Source organism: Ceratotherium simum, unplaced genomic scaffold (assembly GCF_057802395.1).
Source record: "Ceratotherium simum simum isolate JZ-2026a unplaced genomic scaffold, ASM5780239v1 HiC_scaffold_47, whole genome shotgun sequence".
NCBI lineage: Eukaryota > Metazoa > Chordata > Mammalia > Perissodactyla > Rhinocerotidae > Ceratotherium > Ceratotherium simum.
Window position 1 is genome coordinate 313938 of NW_028261263.1, and position 26877 is coordinate 340814.

At 39.2% G+C, this 26877-nt stretch overlaps 1 protein-coding gene and 1 long non-coding RNA gene across 15 annotated transcripts in view; one reads left to right on the forward strand and one right to left on the reverse strand.

Annotated features, from left to right (window-relative positions):
* Positions 1-26877, reverse strand: part of LOC147911212 (uncharacterized) — a 130082-nt gene that overhangs the window by 56642 nt on the left and 46563 nt on the right. The window lies entirely within an intron of this gene.
* LOC147911213 (uncharacterized) lies at positions 21962-24917 on the forward strand. Its single transcript, XR_015551433.1, has 2 exons — positions 21962-22451; positions 23780-24917. It is a non-coding gene; the product is annotated as an uncharacterized LOC147911213 (long non-coding RNA).

Sequence of the window (26877 nt, forward strand, 5' to 3'; positions counted from 1 at the left end):
TTAGTGAGAATGTGGAGAAACTGGAACCCTCAAACACTGCTACAGGAATGTAAAATGTTGCAGCCACTTTGGAAAATAGTCTGGCAGTTTCTCAAATAATTAAACATAGAGCTACCATGTAACCCAGCAATTCTACTCCTAGGTATATATCCAACAAATGGAAACATGTCCACACAGAAACTTGTACATGAATGTAACAGCATCACTCATAATAGTCAAAAGGTGGAAACAACCCAAACGTCCATTGACACACAAACAGATAAACAACATGTGGTATATCCACAGAATGAAACATTATTTGGTCATAAAGAAGAATGAGATACTGACATATGCTACAACATAAATGTACCTTGAAAATATAATGCTAAGTGAAAGAAGCCAGCCAAAAAAAAAAAACATATACTATACGATTCTATTCATAGGAAAGTCAGAATAGGGAAATCTATAGAGACAAAAAGTAGCTTAGTGGTTGCTTAGGGATGGGGTAAACAGGGTCAGGGGATAAAGGGATGGTAGCTGAAGGGTTCAGGCTTCTTTTTGAGGTGATGAAAATATTCTAAAATTTACTGTGGTGATGGTTACACACATCTGTGAATACATTAAAAAAACACTGAATTATAAACTTTAAATGGGTGAACTGTATGGTATGTGAATCATAGCTCAATAAAGCTGCCTAAAAAATGTAGTAGCCAGCTCCAAAAGAAAACATCATAGTGAAGAAAGCAGAATGTAGGGTCAGGGAGCAACATCGCTTTTGTTCATTATTAATCCTTCCTGCCCTTAAAGCCATGCCTGCATGTTTGCAAAAAAAAAAAAAGAAAAAAAGAAAAAAAAAAGGACTAAATGAAGTAGACGAGTGACAGGAAAAAAGCAGGGTAGGAAACCTGGATTTCACCACATGAAAAGAGCACAATTCTACACTATGCAATGTCACCAAAAATTAGACATAAAAATATCCTCACTTATACCTGGACATACAAACTACTAAAAACTAACTTACCAAATAAATTTCTGAAACATCAAATGAGTCTGTGTTAAGGCATTGTTTGAAGAACTGAACTTGTATTAATTGATTTAACCCACACAACCACCCTATGTGGTACATATATAGCTGATCTTCATTATTTACAAGTTCCATATTTGTGAATTCACCTACTCACTAAAATTTTTTGGAATCCCAAATCAGTATTTGCAGCATTCTCATGGTCATTCGCAAACATGAGCAGAGCAGTGAAAAATTTCAGTCTATCAACACACACGTTCCAGTTGAGGTCAAACAAGGTGACACTCTGCCTTATTTCAGCTCTCATACAGAAATGACCAGAGGATAGAGATGGTAGGGAGCAGTGTGGTGTAATGCAAGAAGCTCCAGTTCTTTCGAGTTTAGGAGAGTTTAAGTCATTTTCCCAAGATCAGAAAGCTAACGAATGGAGGACTGTATGAGCCAAGGACACAAAGTGAAGAAATTGATGGTTGAATGAATTAATTGTTAAAGGGCTAAAAAAAGAGATAAAACGAGATCATAAAAAATACTTAAACCAAAAGAAGAAGAAATGGAGAACGGAAACAAAAAACAGATGAGACAGAAAACAAACAGTAAGATGACAGATTTAAATCTAACCATATCAATAATCACATTCAACGTTAATGTTCTAAATGCCCCAATTACAAGGCAGAGATTGTGAAAACAGTGTGGCAGTTCCTCAAAAAGGTCAACATGGAATTACCATATGATGTAGCAATTCCACTCATAGGTATATACCCAAAGAAATGAAAGCAGGAATCACTCACAGGTATACACCCAAAGCATTGATGTGGCATACAGATACTTGTCCACCAATGATCACAGCAGCATTATTCACAATAGCCAAAAGGTAAAAATAACCCAAGTGTCCAAACAAAATGTGATAAACACATACAATGGGATATTAGTCAACCTTAAAGATGAATGAAACTCTGATATATGCTAAACATGGATGAAACTAGAAAACATGCTAAGTGAAATAAGCCAGACACAAAACGCCAAATACTATATGATTCCACTCATCTTAGGTACCTAGAATAGGCAAATTCATAAGACAGAAGGTAGGGGAGAAGGGAGAACGGGGAATTATTGTGTAATGGGTATAGAGTTTCTGTTTAGGATGATGAAAAAGTTACAGAAATGAAGAGTCACAATGGTTTCACAATATTGTAAATGTACTTAATGTCACTGAATTCTAAACCTTATAATGGTTAAAATGGCAATTTTTATGTTGCGTATATTTTGCCACAATAAAAAAAAAAAAAGGGCAGAGATCATCAAACCGTAAAAAAGCAAGACCCAAGTGTATGTTGCCTACAAAAACAAACACTTTAAATATAAAGACACAAACAGGCTAAAAGTAAAAGGATGGAAATAGACCATGCTAGCACTAGTCAAAAGATCTGGCTACATTAATATTGGACAAAGTAGACTTCAGAGCAAAGAATATTACCAGGGATAAAGAGGACCACTTTATAATGATAAAGGAGTACATTCATCAAGAAGACGTAACAATCCTAAGCATTTATGTACCTAATAAAAGAGCTTCAAAATGCAAGGAGCAAAAAACAATGGAACTAAAAGAAGAAACAGACAAATCCAAAAAATTATAATAGGAGATTTCCACACCCCTACCAATAATTGACAGAACAAGGAGACAGAAAATCAGTAAATGTTGTTCAAGTCTTTCATATCCTATCAACAAACGTGATAACATTTATAGAACACTCCACCCAATAACAGCAGCACATGTATCTTTTAAAGTCAAAATGAAACATTTACCAAGACCACATCCTGGGACATACAACAAATCAGATAAGCTTTTAAAAGATTCAAATTATGCAAAGCATGTTCTCTGACAGGGGAACTAAATTAGAAATCAATAACAGAAAAAACGTCTGGAAAATCCCCCAAATATTTGAAAATTAAATAATACTCTTCTAAATAAGCAATGGGCCAAAGAAGAAGTCAAAGAGGATATCAGAAAATATTGGTTACTGAATGAAAATGAAAACACAACATGTCATTATTTGTGGCATAGAGTTGAAACAGTATCTAGAAGGCTGTTTATGGCACTCAACACATTTATTAGAGAAAATGCAATGTACCAAAGCAATGACCTAAGCTTCCACCTTAAGAAATAAGGACAAGAAACGCAAGCTAAACACAAGGTGAGCATAAGAAACAAATAAGAGCAGAAGTTGATGAAAAAGAAACCAGAAAAACAGCAGAGAAAAATCAATGAAACCAAAAGCTAGTTCTTTGAGATCAGTCTAGCCAGACTATTAATGGAACAAAAGAGAAAAGACAAAATTAGTATCAGAAATAAGAGAGGTGACATCACCACATTTGCTATCAATAGGAAAAGGATAATAAGGAATACTATGAACAACTTTTGTCAACACATTTGACTACTCAGATGAAATGGACAAAACCTGTGAAAGTTAAAAATTACAACAGCTCATTCAAAAAGAAATAGATAATCTGAATGGCTCTATATCTACTAAAGAAATTGAATTTGTAGACAAAAAGCTTCCCCCAAAACTTCAGGCCCAGAAAGCTTCACTGGTGAATTCTACCAAATATTTAAGCAAGAAATAACACCAATTCTAGACACACCCTTCCAGAAAACTGGGGAGGGTATATACCGCGCAGCTCAATCTGAGGCCAAGGTTACTCAAAAACTAAAACTAGACAAAGACATTTCAAGAACACTACAGACAAATATCCTTTTTGAACATAAATGTAAAAATGTAAATCAAGAAATCTTTAGCAAATTGAATCCAACAGCATATAAAAATAATATGCCATGACCAAGTGGGATTTACCCAAGGAATGCAAGGCGAGTTTAACATTTCAAAATCAATGTAATTAAAAAACTAAAAACAGAAACCATGGGATGAATTAAAACTATAAAACATCTCTAAGAAAACACAAGAGAGAATCTTAGTGACCTTGGCTTTGGCAAAGATTGTTAAATACAATACAAAGAGCGGAAATATAAAAAAATATATATAAACCAGACTTCATTAAAATTAAAAACTTCTGTTCTTTGCACTGGTAAGAAGTAAAAAGGTAAGCCACAGAGTAGGAGAAAATATCTGCAAAAGATATATCAACACGTAAGAAACTCTACAATTCAATAAGACAAACAACCCAACTTAAAAATGAGCAAAAGATCTGAATAGACACCTTGCTCGAGAAGATAGACAGCGCGCAAATAAGCACCTGAAAACATGGTCAACATCATCTGTCATCAGGCAAATGAAAATCAAAACGACAACGAGATAACACTAGACTAGAACGGCTAAAACTAAAAAAGACTAACCAGACTAAGTGCTGGAGAGGGAGTGGAGCAACTAGAACCTGCACACATGCTGGCGGCAATGTAAAATCGTACAACCACTTTGGAAAACAGCTTGGCAAGTTTTTAACTAATCACACACCTACCACACAATTCAACCATTTCACTCCTGAGTATTTTCTCTAAAGAAATGAAAGCACATGTCCACACAAAGACTTGTACACCAATGTTCACAGAAGTTTTTTTGTTTAATAGCCCAAAACTGGAAACAATCCACATGTTCCTCAATCAGGTGAAGGAACAAGCAAAATGTGATACATGCACAACACAGAATACTACTCAAAAATAACAAGAAATGAACTATTGATATATGTAAGAACACGGGCGAATTTCAAAATAATTATTCTGAATGAAAGTAACTGAGCCAGGTAAAACAAAGAGTACATATTATATAATTCCATGTATATAAAAGTGTAGAAAATGAAAACTTATCTACAGAGTCAGAAATAAATCAGTGGCTGACTAACGACAGGCAGCACACAGTTGTAGGGAGGAATAACAAAGGGCCAGAAGGAATGTTTTAGAGGTGACGCTCATTATCTTGATTATGGTGATGGTTTCATGGATGTACACATATCTCAAGATGTATTAAACTGTACACTTTAAATATGTGCAGTTTGTTGTAGGTCAATAATACCTCAATAAAGCTGCAAGAGGAGGAGGAGAGGAGGGGGAGAACAGAGAGATGAAAGAAAAATAAATCAGTCTAGGAGGACCAGGATCCAGAGTTCAGAGAGGGCAGTGAAAAAGGAGGTCAAGAAACAATCAAGGAGCATTCCCTAGAACTGAAGAACACAAGTCCTCAGCCTCAGAGTCAGCCAAGCACCGATCAAAATAAACTGAAATTTTAAAAAAATCTATACCTAAGTACATAATCATGAACACTTAGACTACCAAGGAGAAAGATCTTGAAAAAATTCCGAAAGAAAAATAGATCAACTACAAAAGAACGAAAGCAGAACATAGAAATTAAGAGCATGGCCTTCCTGATTTTGACAATGGCTCTGCCGTGTATTAGCCAAGTGACCCTGAGTACATTACTTAACCCCTCTGTGCTTCAGTTTTCTCATCTGTAATAATAATAGTAGTAAGGAGTAGCAGTCATGTGGTTGTTATGAGAATTTAATAAATTAATCTATAAAGTGCCTAGAACAGTGCCTGGTATGTGTTAAATACTACATAAGTATCGGTTAAATAAATAAATCACATTAACATTCAACTTCTCATCAAAGGGCCGGCCCGGTGGTGCAACCAGTTAAGTGCTAGCACTCCGCTGTGGCGGCCCGGGGTTCGCCGGTTTGGATCCCGGGCGGGCACCGACGCACCGCTTGGCAAGCCATGCTGTGGCAGCGTCCCATATAAAGTGGAGGAAGATGGGCACGGATGTTAGCCCAGGGCCAGTCTTCCTTAGCAAAAAGGGGAGGATTGGCAGACGTTAGCTCAGGGCCGATCTTCCTCACACAAAAAAAAACTCATCAAAAATACTGGATGACACAAGTCAAAAGAACAGCACTTTCAAAGATTTGAGGGAAACTAATTTGCAAACTCAAACTTGATGCCTAGCTAATGACCACTCATGTGTACAAGGGTAGAACAGATTCAGAAAACTCACACCCCGCACAGCATTTCTTAAGAATTCAATTGAGAATAAAAACCAAGGAAGGCTTTAGGCCAAGAAAGATGACCAGAAAATAGTACCCTCAACTGAAGAAAGGAATTTTTAAAAATCTCAGGAAGCAGCTTTCCAGCAAGCCTAAAGAACCAGGTGTGACAGCAACAGAAATAAAGACCTCAAGAAGGAGTCTCCAAGAAGAAAGAGGACTTGATAGAATACCTAATAAAACAGCGAGTTTGGATGTGGAACCGTATAAAGAGGAAAACAGAAAGAGAACACCAAGAAAAAGACAAAAGTAGCACAAGAAAAGAAACAGTATCGCAGCATAACTTGAATCTGGAAAGTGACAAGAATTTACAATACTATTTGATTTTTCAGCTCTTAAAACAATCCCATATACAGCCAAAGCCCTGACAGTTTAATGTGGGATGCCAACAAGGCAAAAGGACAGCTGGCAAGCTTGGGGTGAAGAGTGAGAGCAGCAGAGGTAGGAAAGCTCATACCTAACCTGAGACAGTGAGAAGTCAAGGGAGCCTTTAAATAGAAGATGTAATAAAAAAGACACATCACTCAAAGTTATACAGCTCACCAAGAGAAGAAATAAAGACAGCGATTTACTGTTAGGAACGGGGCAGGGGATGCCGCATAAGTGACGCAATCCTCTTCTATCACAGCTAGAATTCAATAGATAGGTCCAAAACCAATAACTCAGGCATAATCATGATATCTAGAGACAGAACCAAAACAGTTAAAAATGGTTATCTCTACAGAGTAGAAATGGGATGAGATGCAAGTCAAGTTTGATGGAAGTTTTAAAAACAAAGGAAACCAGCATTCACTTTAACAGTTTCTCTTTGGGGAAAACACAAGGAATACTGAAACTGCCGTCAAAACAAGGCTTTCGGTTCCTCCTGGATAGGAGCTAAGTAAAAATCAAGATCTCACCAACCTCAGCAAAAGAATGCAGTTCACTGTGACTGACGGGCACTTCCTTCAAAAACGAAGGGGCGAGGGGCATGAAGCGCCGCTGAACCTTCCCAATCCAGAAATTCTAAGCACAAAATCGAACTCGGACGGGATCACGGCAACGATAAAGAGAAAACTCAGTAATGGCCAGAAGTCGACATATACATTAACAAACAAACAACAAAGCATTTAAGTGCATCCAGGAATTCTGAAAATTTCAACAAGCATTCTGTCCAGCAGTCGGGGCACCTAGAGAAGGGGGCACTTAGGAGACTTCTATCCCGTCCTAGACGTTTCTAAGATGCTGCTTTCACCGCAGGCTCTAAAACAGCAACAAAAGTCCTTTCACACCAGGAGAAAACCTTTCAAGCACGGGCAGTAAACAACAAAAAGCTCGCCGCGGGGGGTTACTTGACAAGGTTGTGAGAGGCTGGGATCAACAGGTGCGCCCCTGCTACCCAGCTAACTCAGCGGACCAGGCGTGTGCAGCCCAACACCTTCGAGCCTGTTCTGAAACCCGAAACGCGCTGTGCCGAGAGGAAACAAGGCCGTGGGCGGGGCCTTCCGGGCCGGAAAAAGCGGGCAGGGGAGGAGCAGCCCTCCAGCGAGCTCAGACCCCGCTCGGCCCTCGCCCCGCCGACGCTCCTCTCCCAGGGCCCCGAAAACGAGCGTCGGCGACCAACCGCGTGTCGGGCCGCGGCCGCCCGCGGGGCCGACAGAGCAGCGCGGGCCCCGGCACGGCACCCCGGGGACTGGCGGCGGGTCCCGAGGGCCGCGGCCGAGACGCGCTGGGGCTCCGGGCTTGCCGCCAGGCACCTCCTCACCTTCTCTTCCACGCAGCTGACAACGACGGACGGGGACTTGCGGCTGAGCCGGCGAAGAAAGCCGGGCCTCCCACAGCAGCGGCGCGGCCCGGGACGAACGTAACCACAAGACACAGGCGGCAGCGGCAGCCGCGGCACCGGGACTTCCTCCCACGTGCGTGCCGTGGACGGGAAGTGATGTCACGGCGCCGCCGCCGCAGGGGAAGCCGGGAAGGAGGCTCCGGGCCGGGCTGGTTGTCGGATTCGGGCTTCTGCGGCTGGCCTCGCTTGCGGCGTCAGCTTTCAGTGGAGCCAGCCCTGAAGCCCGAGGTCGACCTCATGTGAGTCGCGGGGAATCCCGGGCTGCGCCGGCGTCTTGCTTCCCCAGCCCTCGGGTTCCACTGGGGCGGGATCCCCGTGCTCCGCAGGCGCCCGGGGAGGTAGGTCTTCCTTGCCGGCTTGATCACCTCCTTTTTCTCACCCATCTCAATTCAGAGTAGAATCAAAGCATCTAAACACACTCATTATTTCTGTGTCCTGGTTTCTCCCGGTTTTGTGCCACAGTACGTACTTGGACTATGAAAAGGAATATTTTTAGGTGTTTTACACGAATGATGGCTGGTTTGGTTTGCGTAACTCCCTTTAGTTATAAAATGGGATCTAGCCGGCATTTAGCATCTAATTCAACCTTCCAGCTACATTTATGAGTATAAAATAATTGCTGATATCACTCTCCAGCATTTATTTGAGCGCTTACCACGTACTAAAACTTTGGCTAAGGGATTATCTCATTTAATTGTCACGTGAACCTTCTGAGAGTGTTACATATTATCATCTTCATGTAACAGATGAGAAAGCCGAGCTGTAAAGGGGTTAAGTTACTTGCTTATTCATACTGCTGTGTTTCAGTCCAAGTCAAGATCATTTAATGCTCTGTCCTTACACTAACAGGATGCTTTTAGCCTTTATTTTCTGATGGCTTCAAATCCTTTTTTTAAGCATATACAAAGAGATCTGGAAGAAGAGAGATTTATGTCCATTTGTTCAAGCTTGGAAGTGTTTCTCCATGGAATCCCCTCTTGGCTTGACAAATCACGCTCAGTCCTCAAGGCTCACCTCAAGAGGCCTTTATGAAAGTATTTCTCCGTGCTACCTGGTGTGCAAATATTTACTGCCCCTTCCTCTGTGGTCTGATGCCACTTTAAACTTCTTTAAACTGTTTAAACTGCTGGTGTGGAAATTAAGAGAAATGGTTAGCCCATGTTTTACTTAAGGACAGCCAGAACTATTCCGGAGTACTGTGTCTATTGTGAAGTCCCTCATTTCTTCTGGAAACAGGCCCTCCTCATCAAGTATTTGGTTCCCCTAGGAGGTGCTGTGTTCTTGTAAGACCACACACAAGGTAGGTGATTGAACAGCTGGGCAAATTGGGCCATTGAGAGTCCTTGCCCAGCATTTTTGAACTGAGAACCATAGGAAGGCAAGGCAGTCCCTCCCAGATAGCTGAAAGCTGAAAGAGAATGGGACTTGCTGCCAGTCCGCAATGAGAGAAGCAGATTTAAGTCCCTGGTTCCGGTGGTTTTTGAGTACAGCTAAATCCCTCTTCCTGCAGTTTGGTTGGTAAACCTATTCTTTAATTCTATGAGCCAGGAAATTCTCCTTTTGTCCCACGCTAGTTTGGGACAAAACAATGGAGGCCAGAAGGCAGTGGGATAGCACATATAAAGTGCTGAAGGAAAAAACTGTTAACTAAGAATTCTATATTCAGGAAAGGTACTGTTCAAAAATGAAGAAAAAATAAAGACTTTGCCAGATAAACAAAAATTGAGAGAATTCATTGCTAGTAGACCTGATTTACAAGAAATACTAAAGAAAGTTCTTCAGGCTGAAAACAAGTGACCCCAGTAAAGGTAATTATACATATTTTTTATCCTTTCTATTCTTAACTGATTTAAAAACCAATTGTATAAAATAATATCACACAACGTATCATGGCTTAAAACGCACAATTTAATATAAGTGTAATATATTTCCTAGTAACAGCCCAAAAGGAGGTGGATGGAAGCAAAGTTGCAATGAGCTAAGGAAATGACTGCGGATGGTAAAATGATAATTATAACAATGCAATGTTGAGTTTGTAACATTAACAGATATAATACATATAACAACAATACCAAAAAAAAAGGGGAAATGGGAATCAAGCTACATAGCAGTAAAGGTTCTACATATTACCGAAATTAAGCTAGTACAAATCTAAAGCCGATAAGACGTATATAGTAAACCCTAGAGCAATTACTTAAAAAAATTCAAAAAAAAAAAAAAGCTAAAAGATCACTAATGAAATTAAAATGCTACATTAGAAAATACATATAGAAAACAAAAACTAAAATGGCAGATGTAAATCCAACTCTATCAGTAACATTAAATGTGAACAGATTGAACAATCAAAAGGGAAAGATTGTTAGACTGGATTTAAAAAAAACATGATCCAACTATATGTTGTCTACAGGAGACACACGAGAGTCACAGAGACAAAAACACTGAAAGTAAATGGATGGGGAAAAATATCATGCAAACAGCAACCACAAGAAAGCTGGAGTGGCTGCACTAACATCAGACAACACAGACTTTAAAACAAGAATACCAGAGAGAGTGACATTTTATAATGATGAAACGGTCAATAGTTCAAGACATAACAATTAAAAACATATATGCATCTATTAACGGAGCATTGAAATACACGAAACTTTTAATGGAAATGAAAACAGACAATTCAACAATAGTTGGAGACTTCAATACCCCACTTTCAATAATGTATAGAACAATTAGGCAGAAGATCAACACGGAAATAGACGACTTGAACAACACTACAAACCAACCAGATCTAACAGACTTCTACAGAGCACTCCATCCAACAACAGAATATACATTCTCAAGTACATAGGGAACATTCTCCAGAACAGATCAAATGTTGGGCCATAGAACAAACCCAATAAATTTAAAAGCATAAAAATAATACAAAGTATGTTCTCCAACCATAATAAAATAAAATTAGAAATCAATAGTAGGAATAAATTTGGCAAATTCATAAATATGTGGGAATTAAACAACACACTCATGAATAACCAATGAGTCGAAGAAGAAATCTAAAGGGAAATCAGAAAACGCTGGTTCTTTGAAGAGATCAACACAATTGACAAACCTCTGTCCAGTCTGACCAAGAAAAAGAGAGAAGATTCAAATTACTCGAATCAAAAACAAAAGAGAAAACAACACTAAGATATCACCTCACGCCCGTTAGAATGGCTATAATCACCAAGCCAAAAAACAACAAACACTGGAGAGGATGTGGAGAAACAGGAACCCTCATACACAGCTGGTGGGAATGCAAACTGGTGCAGCCTCTATGGAAAACGGTATGGAGATTCCTCAAAGAATTAAAAATAGAGATGCCCTATGATCCAGCTATCCCACTACTGGGAATCTATCCAACGAACCTGAAATCAACAATCCCAAGGGCCTTATGCACCCCTATGTTCATTGCAGCATTATTCACCATAGCCAAGAAGTGGAAGCAACCTAAGTGTCCCTCGACTGATGACTGGATCAAGAAAATGTGGTATATATATACAATGGAATACTACTCAGCCATAAAAAAAGACAACATCGTCCCATTTGCAACAACATGGATGGGCCTGGAGGGTATTATGTTAAATGAAGTAGGCCAGAAAGAGAAAGACAAACACTGTATGATCTCACTCATATGTGGAATATAAACCAACACATGGACAGAGAAAACTGTATTGTGGTTACCAGGGGCAATGGGGGTGGGGGGTGGGCACAAGGGGTGAAGGGAGACATATATATGGTGATGGACCAACAAAAACGTACAACCCAAAATTTCACAATGTTAAAAACTATTAAAACATCAATAAAAAAAAAAAAAAGACAAAACTGGAGGAAAAAAAAGAAAAAGAGAGAACAAGATTACCAACCTTACAGAAACAAAAAGGATAATAAACAAATACTATGAATAATAGTACACAAATTAGATAACTTAGATGAAATATACAAATTACTAGAAAAACAAACTACAAAAATGACTCAAGATAATCTGAATAAACCTATAATAAGTGAAGAGATTGAATCAGTAATCCACAAACTATGCACAAAGAAAAGCCCAGGCCTAAATGGTTTCACCGCTGAAATCTACCAAACACTCAAGGAAGAATTAACACCAATTCTTCCAAAAAAAAAAAAAAAAAAAAGAAGAGGAAGAAACGCTTTCCAACACATTTTATGGGACTAATATTACCCCGATACCAAAGTCAGACAAAAATGTCACAAGAAAGCAAAACTACAGGGGCCAGCCTGGTGGCGTAGAGATTAAGTTTGCACGCTCCACTGTGGCGGCCCAGGGTTCACAGGTTTGGATCCCGGGTATGGACTGATGTACCGCTTGTCAAGCCATGCTATGGCGGTGTCCCATATGAAAAAAAATAAATAGAGGAAGATGGGCACGGATGTTACCCCAGGGCCAATCTTCCTCCGCAAGGAGAGGAAGATTGGCAACGGATGTTAGCTCAGGGCTAATCTTCCTCACCAAAAAAAAAAAAAGAAAGAAAGAAAACAAAACTACAGACTAATATCTCTTACGAACATGGATGTAAAAGTCCTCAACCAAATACTAGCAAACTGAATCTAGCAATATATAAAAAGAATTATACACCATGACCAAGTGGGATTTATCCTAGGGATGCAAAGTTGGTTTAACATCCAAAAATAATTAATGTAATACATCATACAAATAGAATGGAAAACAAAAAATCACAAGACCATCTCAGCAGATGTAGGAAAAAGCATTTGACAAAATCCAACACGCTTTCACGATTTAAAAAAAAACTCAATAAACTAGGAACAGAAGGGAAGTTCCTCAATATAAAGGGCATCTACAAAAAATCTCCAGTTAACATCATACTTAATGGTGACATACTGGATGGTTTCCCTTTAAGATTAGGAACAAGACAAAGATTTCCACTCTTGCCATTTCTATTCTAAATTGTAGCGGAGGTTCTAACCAGGGCAATTAGGCAAGAAAAAGAAATAAAAGGCATCTATATCGGAAAGGAGGAGGTAAAACTATCTCTATTTGCATGAAGTGATCCTGTATATAGAAAATCCTAAGGAGTCTACCAAAAGCTATTAGAAGTAATAAATGAGTTCAGCAGGGTTGCAGGATACAAGATCAATATACAAAACCCAACTGAATTTCTATACATTTGCATTGAAAAACCCAAAAGTAAAATTAAGAAAACAATTCCATTCACAATAGTATCCAAAACCAGGAATAAATTAACCAAAGAAATGCAAAACTTATACTCTGAAGTTGATTCTAAATTCATACGGAATTCTAAGGCAACAAGCTACAACTAACAAAACAATTCTGAAAAAGAAGAATAAATAAGTGTAAGACTCATACTTCCCAATTGCAGAAGTTACTACAAAGCAACAGTTGTCAAGACACTGTGGTACTGCTACAAGGACAAACATACAGATCAATGGAACAGAACTGAAAGACCAGAAATAAACCTATACACCTATGGTCAACTGATTTTTCACAAGGGTGCCAATGGTGCTGTGACAATTGAATAGCTATACGCAAAAGAATGAAGTTAGACCCTAACCTTATCCCATAAGCAAAAGTTTACTCAAAACGGAATCATACACTTAAATTGAAGACCTAAAACTATAAAACACTTAGAAGAACACACAGGCATAAATCTTCATGACCTTGTATTTGGCAATGGACTCTTAGATCTGACACCAAAAGCAGAAGCAACTAAATAAATGAATAAATAAGTTAAACTTCATCATCAAAATTAAGAACTTTTATGCTTCAAAAGACACTATCAAGAAGGTGGAAAGACAATCTAGAATGGGAAAAAATATCTGCAAATCATATATCTAATAAGGACCTTGTCTTCGGAACACATATTAAAAAGCTCTTGGGGCCAGCCCGGTGGTGTAGTGGCTAAGTTCGCGCGCTCCACTTTGGCGGCCCAGGGTTCATGGGTTCTGATCCCAGGCACAGACCAAAGTACCGCGTATCAAGTCATGCTGTGGCTGCGTCCGTATAAAGTAGAGGAAGACGGGCACGGATGTTAGCCCAGGGCCAATCTTCCTCAGCAAGAAGAGAAGGATTGGCAACAGAAGTTAGCTCAGGGCTGATCTTCCCCACCTCCTCCCCAAAAAAACATCTTCCAATACAGTAATAAAAGACAACCCAATTTAAAAATAGGCAAAGAATCTGAACAGATATTTCTCCAAAGAAGATATACAAATGGCCAATAAGCACATGAAAAGATGCTCAGTATCATTAGTCGTAAGGGAAACGCAAATCAAAACCACAATAAGATACCACTTCATACCCACTAGAATGGCTAAAATTAACAAGTTAGATAACAAGTGTTAGTGAGAATGTGGAGAAACTGGAACCCTCAAACACTGCTACAGGAATGTAAAATGTTGCAGCCACTTTGGAAAATAGTCTGGCAGTTTCTCAAATAATTAAACATAGAGCTACCATGTAACCCAGCAATTCTACTCCTAGGTATATATCCAACAAATGGAAACATGTCCACACAGAAACTTGTACATGAATGTAACAGCATCACTCATAATAGTCAAAAGGTGGAAACAACCCAAACGTCCATTGACACACAAACAGATAAACAACATGTGGTATATCCACAGAATGAAACATTATTTGGTCATAAAGAAGAATGAGATACTGACATATGCTACAACATAAATGTACCTTGAAAATATAATGCTAAGTGAAAGAAGCCAGCCAAAAAAAAAAAAAACAAAAAACATATACTATACGATTCTATTCATAGGAAAGTCAGAATAGGGAAATCTATAGAGACAAAAAGTAGCTTAGTGGTTGCTTAGGGATGGGGTAAACAGGGTCAGGGGATAAAGGGATGGTAGCTGAAGGGTTCAGGCTTCTTTTTGAGGTGATGAAAATATTCTAAAATTTACTGTGGTGATGGTTACACACATCTGTGAATACATTAAAAAAACACTGAATTATAAACTTTAAATGGGTGAACTGTATGGTATGTGAATCATAGCTCAATAAAGCTGCCTAAAAAATGTAGTAGCCAGCTCCAAAAGAAAACATCATAGTGAAGAAAGCAGAATGTAGGGTCAGGGAGCAACATCGCTTTTGTTCATTATTAATCCTTCCTGCCCTTAAAGCCATGCCTGCATGTTTGCAAAAAAAAAAAAAAAAAAAGGACTAAATGAAGTAGACGAGTGACAGGAAAAAAGCAGGGTAGGAAACCTGGATTTCACCACATGAAAAGAGCACAATTCTACACTATGCAATGTCACCAAAAATTAGACATAAAAATATCCTCACTTATACCTGGACATACAAACTACTAAAAACTAACTTACCAAATAAATTTCTGAAACATCAAATGAGTCTGTGTTAAGGCATTGTTTGAAGAACTGAACTTGTATTAATTGATTTAACCCACACAACCACCCTATGTGGTACATATATAGCTGATCTTCATTATTTACAAGTTCCATATTTGTGAATTCACCTACTCACTAAAATTTTTTGGAATCCCAAATCAGTATTTGCAGCATTCTCATGGTCATTCGCAAACATGAGCAGAGCAGTGAAAAATTTCAGTCTATCAACACACACGTTCCAGTTGAGGTCAAACAAGGTGACACTCTGCCTTATTTCAGCTCTCATACAGAAATGACCAGAGGATAGAGATGGTAGGGAGCAGTGTGGTGTAATGCAAGAAGCTCCAGTTCTTTCGAGTTTAGGAGAGTTTAAGTCATTTTCCCAAGATCAGAAAGCTAACGAATGGAGGACTGTATGAGCCAAGGACACAAAGTGAAGAAATTGATGGTTGAATGAATTAATTGTTAAAGGGCTAAAAAAAGAGATAAAACGAGATCATAAAAAATACTTAAACCAAAAGAAGAAGAAATGGAGAACGGAAACAAAAACAGATGAGACAGAAAACAAACAGTAAGATGACAGATTTAAATCTAACCATATCAATAATCACATTCAACGTTAATGTTCTAAATGCCCCAATTACAAGGCAGAGATTGTGAAAACAGTGTGGCAGTTCCTCAAAAAGGTCAACATGGAATTACCATATGATGTAGCAATTCCACTCATAGGTATATACCCAAAGAAATGAAAGCAGGAATCACTCACAGGTATACACCCAAAGCATTGATGTGGCATACAGATACTTGTCCACCAATGATCACAGCAGCATTATTCACAATAGCCAAAAGGTAAAAATAACCCAAGTGTCCAAACAAAATGTGATAAACACATACAATGGGATATTAGTCAACCTTAAAGATGAATGAAACTCTGATATATGCTAAACATGGATGAAACTAGAAAACATGCTAAGTGAAATAAGCCAGACACAAAACGCCAAATACTATATGATTCCACTCATCTTAGGTACCTAGAATAGGCAAATTCATAAGACAGAAGGTAGGGGAGAAGGGAGAACGGGGAATTATTGTGTAATGGGTATAGAGTTTCTGTTTAGGATGATGAAAAAGTTACAGAAATGAAGAGTCACAATGGTTTCACAATATTGTAAATGTACTTAATGTCACTGAATTCTAAACCTTATAATGGTTAAAATGGCAATTTTTATGTTGCGTATATTTTGCCACAATAAAAAAAAAAAGGGCAGAGATCATCAAACTATAAAAAAGCAAGACCCAAGTGTATGTTGCCTACAAAAACAAACACTTTAAATATAAAGACACAAACAGGCTAAAAGTAAAAGGATGGAAATAGACCATGCTAGCACTAGTCAAAAGATCTGGCTACATTAATATTGGACAAAGTAGACTTCAGAGCAAAGAATATTACCAGGGATAAAGAGGACCACTTTATAATGATAAAGGAGTACATTCATCAAGAAGACGTAACAATCCTAAGCATTTATGTACCTAATAAAAGAGCTTCAAAATGCAAGGAGCAAAAAACAATGGAACTAAAAGAAGAAACAGACAAATCCAAAAAATTATAATAGGAGATTTCCACACCCCTACCAATAATTGACAGAACAAGGAGACAGAAAATCAGTAAATGTTGTTCAAGTCTTTCATATCCTATCAACAAACGTGATAACATTTATAGAACACTCCACCCAATAACAGCAGCACATGTATCTTTTTAAAGTCAAAATGAAACATTTACCAAGACCACATCCTGGGACATACAACAAATCAGATAAGCTTTTAAAAGATTCAAATTATGCAAAGCATGTTCTCTGACAGGGGAACTAAATTAGAAATCAATAACAGAAAAAACGTCTGGAAAATCCCCCAAATATTTGAAAATTAAATAATACTCTTCTAAATAAGCAATGGGCCAAAGAAGAAGTCAAAGAGGATATCAGAAAATATTGGTTACTGAATGAAAATGAAAACACAACATGTCATTATTTGTGGCATAGAGTTGAAACAGTATCTAGAAGGCTGTTTATGGCACTCAACACATTTATTAGAGAAAATGCAATGTACCAAAGCAATGACCTAAGCTTCCACCTTAAGAAATAAGGACAAGAAACGCAAGCTAAACACAAGGTGAGCATAAGAAACAAATAAGAGCAGAAGTTGATGAAAAAGAAACCAGAAAAACAGCAGAGAAAAATCAATGAAACCAAAAGCTAGTTCTTTGAGATCAGTCTAGCCAGACTATTAATGGAACAAAAGAGAAAAGACAAAATTAGTATCAGAAATAAGAGAGGTGACATCACCACATTTGCTATCAATAGGAAAAGGATAATAAGGAATACTATGAACAACTTTTGTCAACACATTTGACTACTCAGATGAAATGGACAAAACCTGTGAAAGTTAAAAATTACAACAGCTCATTCAAAAAGAAATAGATAATCTGAATGGCTCTATATCTACTAAAGAAATTGAATTTGTAGACAAAAAGCTTCCCCCAAAACTTCAGGCCCAGAAAGCTTCACTGGTGAATTCTACCAAATATTTAAGCAAGAAATAACACCAATTCTAGACACACCCTTCCAGAAAACTGGGGAGGGTATATACCGCGCAGCTCAATCTGAGGCCAAGGTTACTCAAAAACTAAAACTAGACAAAGACATTTCAAGAACACTACAGACAAATATCCTTTTTGAACATAAATGTAAAAATGTAAATCAAGAAATCTTTAGCAAATTGAATCCAACAGTATATAAAAATAATATACCATGACCAAGTGGGATTTACCCAAGGAATGCAAGGCGAGTTTAACATTTCAAAATCAATGTAATTCATCATATTAAAAAACTAAAAACAGAAACCATGGGATGAATTAAAACTATAAAACATCTCTAAGAAAACACAAGAGAGAATCTTAGTGACCTTGGCTTTGGCAAAGATTGTTAAATACAATACAAAGAGCGGAAATATAAAAAATATATATATAAACCAGACTTCATTAAAATTAAAAACTTCTGTTCTTTGCACTGGTAAGAAGTAAAAAGGTAAGCCACAGAGTAGGAGAAAATATCTGCAAAAGATATATCAACACGTAAGAAACTCTACAATTCAATAAGACAAACAACCCAACTTAAAAATGAGCAAAAGATCTGAATAGACACCTTGCTCGAGAAGATATACAGCACGCAAATAAGCACCTGAAAAGATGGTCAACATCATCTGTCATCAGGCAAATGAAAATCAAAACGACAACGAGATAACACTAGACTAGAACGGCTAAAACTAAAAAAGACTAACCAGACTAAGTGCTGGAGAGGGAGTGGAGCAACTAGAACCTGCACACATGCTGGCGGCAATGTAAAATCGTACAACCACTTTGGAAAACAGCTTGGCAAGTTTTTAACTAATCACACACCTACCACACAATTCAACCATTTCACTCCTGAGTATTTTCTCTAAAGAAATGAAAGCACATGTCCACACAAAGACTTGTACACCAATGTTCACAGAAGTTTTTTTGTTTAATAGCCCAAAACTGGAAACAATCCAAATGTTCCTCAATCAGGTGAAGGAACAAACAAAATGTGATACATGCACAACACAGAATACTACTCAAAAATAACAAGAAATGAACTATTGATATATGTAAGAACATGGGCGAATTTCAAAATAATTATTCTGAATGAAAGTAACTGAGCCAGGTAAAACAAAGAGTACATATTATATAATTCCATGTATATAAAATTGTAGAAAATGAAAACTTATCTACAGAGTCAGAAATAAATCAGTGGTTGACTAACGACAGGCAGCACACAGTTGTAGGGAGGAATAACAAAGGGCCAGAGGGAATGTTTTAGAGGTGACGCTCATTATCTTGATTATGGTGATGGTTTCATGGATGTACACATATCTCAAGATGTATTAAACTGTACACTTTAAATATGTGCAGTTTGTTGTAGGTCAATAATACCTCAATAAAGCTGCAAGAGGAGGAGGAGAGGAGGGGGAGAACAGAGAGATGAAAGAAAAATAAATCAGTCTAGGAGGACCAGGATCCAGAGTTCAGAGAGGGCAGTGAAAAAGGAGGTCAAGAAACAATCAAGGAGCATTCCCTAGAACTGAAGAACACAAGTCCTCAGCCTCAGAGTCAGCCAAGCACCGATCAAAATAAACTGAAATTTTAAAAAAATCTATACCTAAGTACATAATCATGAACACTTAGACTACCAAGGAGAAAGATCTTGAAAAAATTCCGAAAGAAAAATAGATCAACTACAAAAGAACGAAAGCAGAACATAGAAATTAAGAGCATGGCCTTCCTGATTTTGACAATGGCTCTGCCGTGTATTAGCCAAGTGACCCTGAGTACATTACTTAACCCCTCTGTGCTTCAGTTTTCTCATCTGTAATAATAATAGTAGTAAGGAGTAGCAGTCATGTGGTTGTTATGAGAATTTAATAAATTAATCTATAAAGTGCCTAGAACAGTGCCTGGTATGTGTTAAATACTACATAAGTATCGGTTAAATAAATAAATCACATTAACATTCAACTTCTCATCAAAGGGCCGGCCCGGTGGTGCAACCAGTTAAGTGCTAGCACTCCGCTGTGGCGGCCCGGGGTTCGCCGGTTTGGATCCCGGGCGGGCACCGACGCACCGCTTGGCAAGCCATGCTGTGGCAGCGTCCCATATAAAGTGGAGGAAGATGGGCACGGATGTTAGCCCAGGGCCAGTCTTCCTTAGCAAAAAGGGGAGGATTGGCAGACGTTAGCTCAGGGCCGATCTTCCTCACACAAAAAAAAACTCATCAAAAATACTGGATGACACAAGTCAAAAGAACAGCACTTTCAAAGATTTGAGGGAAACTAATTTGCAAACTCAAACTTGATGCCTAGCTAATGACCACTCATGTGTACAAGGGTAGAACAGATTCAGAAAACTCACACCCCGCACAGCATTTCTTAAGAATTCAATTGAGAATAAAAACCAAGGAAGGCTTTAGGCCAAGAAAGATGATCAGAAAATAGTACCCTCAACTGAAGAAAGGAATTTTTAAGAATCTCAGGAAGCAGCTTTCCAGCAAGCCTAAAGAACCAGGTGTGACAGCAACAGAAATAAAGACCTCAAGAAGGAGTCTCCAAGAAGAAAGAGGACTTGATAGAATACCTAATAAAACAGCGAGTTTGGATGTGGAACCGTATAAAGAGGAAAACAGAAAGAGAACACCAAGAAAAAGACAAAAGTAGCACAAGAAAAGAAACAGTATCGCAGCATAACTTGAATCTGGAAAGTGACAAGAATTTACAATACTATTTGATTTTTCAGCTCTTAAAACAATCCCATATACAGCCAAAGCCCTGACAGTTTAATGTGGGATGCCAACAAGGCAAAAGGACAGCTGGCAAGCTTGGGGTGAAGAGTGAGAGCAGCAGAGGTAGGAAAGCTAATACCTAACCTTAGACAGTGAGAAGTCAAGGGACCCTTTAAATAGAAGATGTAATAAAAAAGACACATCACTCAAAGTTATAAAGCTTACCAAGAGAAGAAATAAAGACAGTGATTTACTGTTAGGAACGGGGCAGGGGATGCCGCATAAGTGACGCAATCCTCTTCTATCACAGCTAGAATTCAATAGATAGGTCCAAAACCAATAAATCAGGCATAATCATGATATCTAGAGACAGAACCAAAACAGTTAAAAATGGTTATCTCTACAGAGTAGAAATGGGATGAGATGCAAGTCAAGTTTGATGGAAGTTTTAAAAACAAAGGAAACCAGCATTCACTTTAACAGTTTCTCTTTGGGGAAAACACAAGGAATACTGAAACTGCCGTCAAAACAAGGCTTTCGGTTCCTCCTGGATAGGAGCTAAGTAAAAATCAAGATCTCACCAACCTCAGCAAAAGAATGCAGTTCACTGTGACTGACGGGCACTTCCTTCAAAAACGAAGGGGCGAGGGGCATGAAGCGCCGCTGAACCTTCCCAATCCAGAAATTCTAAGCACAAAATCGAACTCGGACGGGATCACGGCAACGATAAAGAGAAAACTCAGTAATGGCCAGAAGTCGACATATACATTAACAAACAAACAACAAAGTATTTAAGTGCATCCAGGAATTCTGAAAATTTCAACAAGCATTCTGTCCAGCAGTCGGGCACCTAGAGAAGGGGGCACTTAGGAGACTTCTATCTCGTCCTAGACGTTTCTAAGATGCTGCTTTCACCGCAGGCTCTAAAACAGCAACAAAAGTCCTTTCACACCAGGAGAAAACCTTTCAAGCACGGGCAGTAAACAACAAAAAGCTCGCCGCGGGGGGTTACTTGACAAGGTTGTGAGAGGCTGGGATCAACAGGTGCGCCCCTGCTACCCAGCTAACTCAGCGGACCAGGCGTGTGCAGCCCAACACCTTCGAGCCTGTTCTGAAACCCGAAACGCGCTGTGCCGAGAGGAAACAAGGCCGTGGGCGGGGCCTTCCGGGCCGGAAAAAGCGGGCAGGGAGGAGCAGCCCTCCAGCGAGCTCAGACCCGCTCGGCCCTCGCCCGCCGAGGCTGCTCTCCCAGGGCCCCGAAACGAGTGTCGGCGACCAACCGCGTGTCGGGCTGCGGCCGCCCGCGGGGCCGACAGGGCAGCGCGGGGCCCGGGACGGCACCCCGGGGACAGGCGGCGGGTCCCGAGGGCCGTGGCCGAGACGCGCTGGGGCTCCGGGCTTGCCGCCAGGCACCTCCTCACCTTCTCTTCCACGCAGCTGACAACGACGGACGGGGACTTGCGGCTGAGCCGGCGAAGAAAGCCGGGCCTCCCACAGCAGCGGCGCGGCCCGGGACGAACGTAACCAGAGGAGACAGGCGGGAGCGGCAGCCGCGGCACCGGGACTTCCTCCCACGTGCGCGCCGTCGACGGGAAGTGATGTCACGGCGCCGCCGCCGCAGGGGAAGCCGGGAAGGAGGCTCCGGGCCGGGCTGGTTGTCGGATTCGGGGTTCTGCGGCTGGCCTCGCTTGCGGCGTTAGCCTTCAGTGGGGCCAGCCCTGAAGCCCGAGGTCGACCTCATGTGAGTCGCGGGGAATCCCGGGCTGCGCCGGCGTCTTGCTTCCCCAGCCCTCGGGTTCCACTGGGGCGGGATCCCCGTGCTCCGCAGGCGCCCGGGGAGGTAGGTCTTCCTTGCCGGTTTGATCACCTCCTTTTTCTCACCCATCTCAATTCAGAGTAGAATCAAAGCATCTAAACACACTCATTATTTCTATGTCCTGGTTTCTCCCGGTTTTGTGCCACAGTACGTACTTGGACTATGAAAAGGAATATTTTTAGGTATTTTACACGAATGATGGCTGGTTTGGTTTGCGTAACTCCCTTTAGTTATAAAATGGGATCTAGCCGGCATTTAGCATCTAATTCAACCTTCCAGCTACATTTATGAGTATAAAATAATTGCTGATATCACTCTCCAGCATTTATTTGAGCGCTTACCACGTACTAAAGCTTTGGCTAAGGGATTATCTCATTTAATTGTCACGTGAACCTTCTGAGAGTGTTACATATTATCATCTTCATGTAACAGATGAGAAAGCCGAGCTGTAAAGGGGTTAAGTTACTTGCTTATTCATACTGCTGTGTTTCAGTCCAAGTCAAGATCATTTAATGCTCTGTCCTTACACTAACAGGATGCTTTTAGCCTTTATTTTCTGATGGCTTCAAATCCTTTTTTTAAGCATATACAAAGAGATCTGGAAGAAGAGAGATTTATGTCCATTTGTTCAAGCTTGGAAGTGTTTCTCCATGGAATCCCCTCTTGGCTTGACAAATCACGCTCAGTCCTCAAGGCTCACCTCAAGAGGCCTTTATGAAAGTATTTCTCCGTGCTACCTGGTGTGCAAATATTTACTGCCCCTTCCTCTGTGGTCTGATGCCACTTTAAACTTCTTTAAACTGTTTAAACTGCTGGTGTGGAAATTAAGAGAAATGGTTAGCCCATGTTTTACTTAAGGACAGCCAGAACTATTCCGGAGTACTGTGTCTATTGTGAAGTCCCTCATTTCTTCTGGAAACAGGCCCTCCTCATCAAGTATTTGGTTCCCCTAGGAGGTGCTGTGTTCTTGTAAGACCACACACAAGGTAGGTGATTGAACAGCTGGGCAAATTGGGCCATTGAGAGTCCTTGCCCAGCATTTTTGAACTGAGAACCATAGGAAGGCAAGGCAGTCCCTCCCAGATAGCTGAAAGCTGAAAGAGAATGGGACTTGCTGCCAGTCCGCAATGAGAGAAGCAGATTTAAGTCCCTGGTTCCGGTGGTTTTTGAGTACAGCTAAATCCCTCTTCCTGCAGTTTGGTTGGTAAACCTATTCTTTAATTCTATGAGCCAGTAAATTCTCCTTTTGCCCCACGCTAGTTTGGGACAAAACAATGGAGGCCAGAAGGCAGTGGGATAGCACATAGAAAGTGCTGAAGGAAAAAACTGTTAACCAAGAATTCTATATTCAGGAAAGGTACTGTTCAAAAATGAAGAAAAAATAAAGACTTTGCCAGATAAACAAAAATTGAGAGAATTCATTGCTAGTAGACCTGATTTACAAGAAATACTAAAGAAAGTTCTTCAGGCTGAAAACAAGTGACCCCAGTAAAGGTAATTATACATATTTTTTATCCTTTCTATTCTTAACTGATTTAAAAACCAATTGTATAAAATAATATCACACAACGTATCATGGCTTAAAACGCACAATTTAATATAAGTGTAATAGATTTCCTAGTAACAGCCCAAAAGGAGGTGGATGGAAGCAAAGTTGCAGTGAGCTAAGGAAATGACTGCGGATGGTAAAATGATAATTATAACAATGCAATGTTGAGTTTGTAACATTAACAGATATAATACATATAACAACAATACCAAAAAAAAAGGGAAAATGGGAATCAAGCTACATAGCAGTAAAGGTTCTACATATTACCGAAATTAAGCTAGTACAAATCTAAAGCTGATAAGACGTATATAGTAAACCCTAGAGCAATTACTTAAAAAAATTCAAAAAAAAAAAAACTAAAAGATCACTAATGAAATTAAAATGCTACATTAGAAAATACATATAGAAAACAAAAACTAAAATGGCAGATGTAAATCCAACTCTATCAGTAACATTAAATGTGAATAGATTGAACAATCAAAAGGGAAAGATTGTTAGATTGGATTTAAAAAAAACATGATCCAACTATATGTTGTCTACAGGAGACACACGAGAGTCACAGAGACAAAAACACTGAAAGTAAATGGATGGGGAAAAATATCATGCAAACAGCAACCACAAGAAAGCTGGAGTGGCTGCACTAACATCAGACAACACAGACTTTAAAACAAGAATACCAGAGAGAGTGACATTTTATAATGATGAAACGGTCAATAGTTCAAGACATAACAATTAAAAACATATATGCATCTATTAACGGAGCATTGAAATACATGAAACTTTTAATGGAAATGAAAACAGACAATTCAACAATAGTTGGAGACTTCAATACCCCACTTTCAATAATGTATAGAACAATTAGACAGAAGATCAACACGGAAATAGACGACTTGAACAACACTACAAACCAACCAGATCTAACAGACTTCTACAGAGCACTCCATCCAACAACAGAATATACATTCTCAAGTACATAGGGAACATTCTCCAGAACAGATCAAATGTTGGGCTATAGAACAAACCCCAATAAATTTAAAAGCATAAAAATAATACAAAGTATGTTCTCCAACCATAATAAAATAAAATTAGAAATCAATAGTAGGAATAAATTTGGCAAATTCATAAATATGTGGGAATTAAACAACACACTCATGAATAACCAATGAGTCGAAGAAGAAATCTAAAGGGAAATCAGAAAACGCTGGTTCTTTGAAGAGATCAACACAATTGACAAACCTCTGTCCAGTCTGACCAAGAAAAAGAGAGAAGATTCAAATTACTTGAATCAAAAACAAAAGAGAGAAAACAACACTAAGATATCACCTCACGCCCGTTAGAATGGCTATAATCACCAAGCCAAAAAACAACAAACACTGGAGAGGATGTGGAGAAACAGGAACCCTCATACACAGCTGGTGGGAATGCAAACTGGTGCAGCCTCTATGGAAAACGGTATGGAGATTCCTCAAAGAATTAAAAATAGAGATGCCCTATGATCCAGCTATCCCACTACTGGGAATCTATCCAACGAACCTGAAATCAACAATCCCAAGGGCCTTATGCACCCCTATGTTCACTGCAGCATTATTCACCATAGCCAAGAAGTGGAAGCAACCTAAGTGTCCCTCGACTGATGACTGGATCAAGAAAATGTGGTATATATATACAATGGAATACTACTCAGCCATAAAAAAAGACAACATCGTCCCATTTGCAACAACATGGATGGGCCTGGAGGGTATTATGTTAAATGAAGTAAGCCAGAAAGACAAAGACAAACACTGTATGATCTCACTCATATGTGGAATATAAACCAACACATGGACAGAGAAAACTGTATTGTGGTTACCAGGGGCAATGGGGGTGGGGGGTGGGCACAAGGGGTGAAGGGAGACATATATATGGTGATGGACCAACAAAAACGTACAACCCAAAATTTCACAATGTTAAAAACTATTAAAACATCAATAAAAAAAAGAGACAAAACTGGAGGAAAAGAAAGAAAAAGAGAGGACAAGATTACCAACCTTACAGAAACAAAAAGGATTATAAACAAATACTATGAATAATAGTACACAAATTAGATAACTTAGATGAAATACACAAATTACTAGAAAAACACAAACTACAAAAATGACTCAAGATAATCTGAATAAACCTATAATAAGTGAAGAGATTGAATCAGTAATCCACAAACTATGCACAAAGAAAAGCCCAGGCCTAAATGGTTTCACCGCTGAAATCTACCAAACGCTCAAGGAAGAATTAACACCAATTCTTCCAAAAAAAAAAAAAGAAGAGGAAGAAACGCTTTCCAACACATTTTATGGGACTAATATTACCCCGATACCAAAGTCAGACAAAAATGTCACAAGAAAGCAAAACTACAGGGGCCAGCCTGGTGGCGTAGAGATTAAGTTTGCACGCTCCACTGTGGCGGCCCAGGGTTCACAGGTTTGGATCCCGGGTATGGACTGATGTACCGCTTGTCAAGCCATGCTATGGCGGTGTCCCATATGAAAAAAAATAAATAGAGGAAGATGGGCACGGATGTTACCCCAGGGCCAATCTTCCTCCGCAAGGAGAGGAAGATTGGCAACGGATGTTAGCTCAGGGCTAATCTTCCTCACCAAAAAAAAAAGAAAGAAAGAAAACAAAACTACAGACTAATATCTCTTACGAACATGGATGTAAAAGTCCTCAACAAAATACTAGCAAACTGAATCTAGCAATATATAAAAAGAATTATACACCATGACCAAGTGGGATTTATCCTAGGGATGCAAAGTTGGTTTAACATCCAAAAATAATTAATGTAATACATCATACAAATAGAATGGAAAACAAAAAATCACAAGACCATCTCAGCAGATGTAGGAAAAAGCATTTGACAAAATCCAA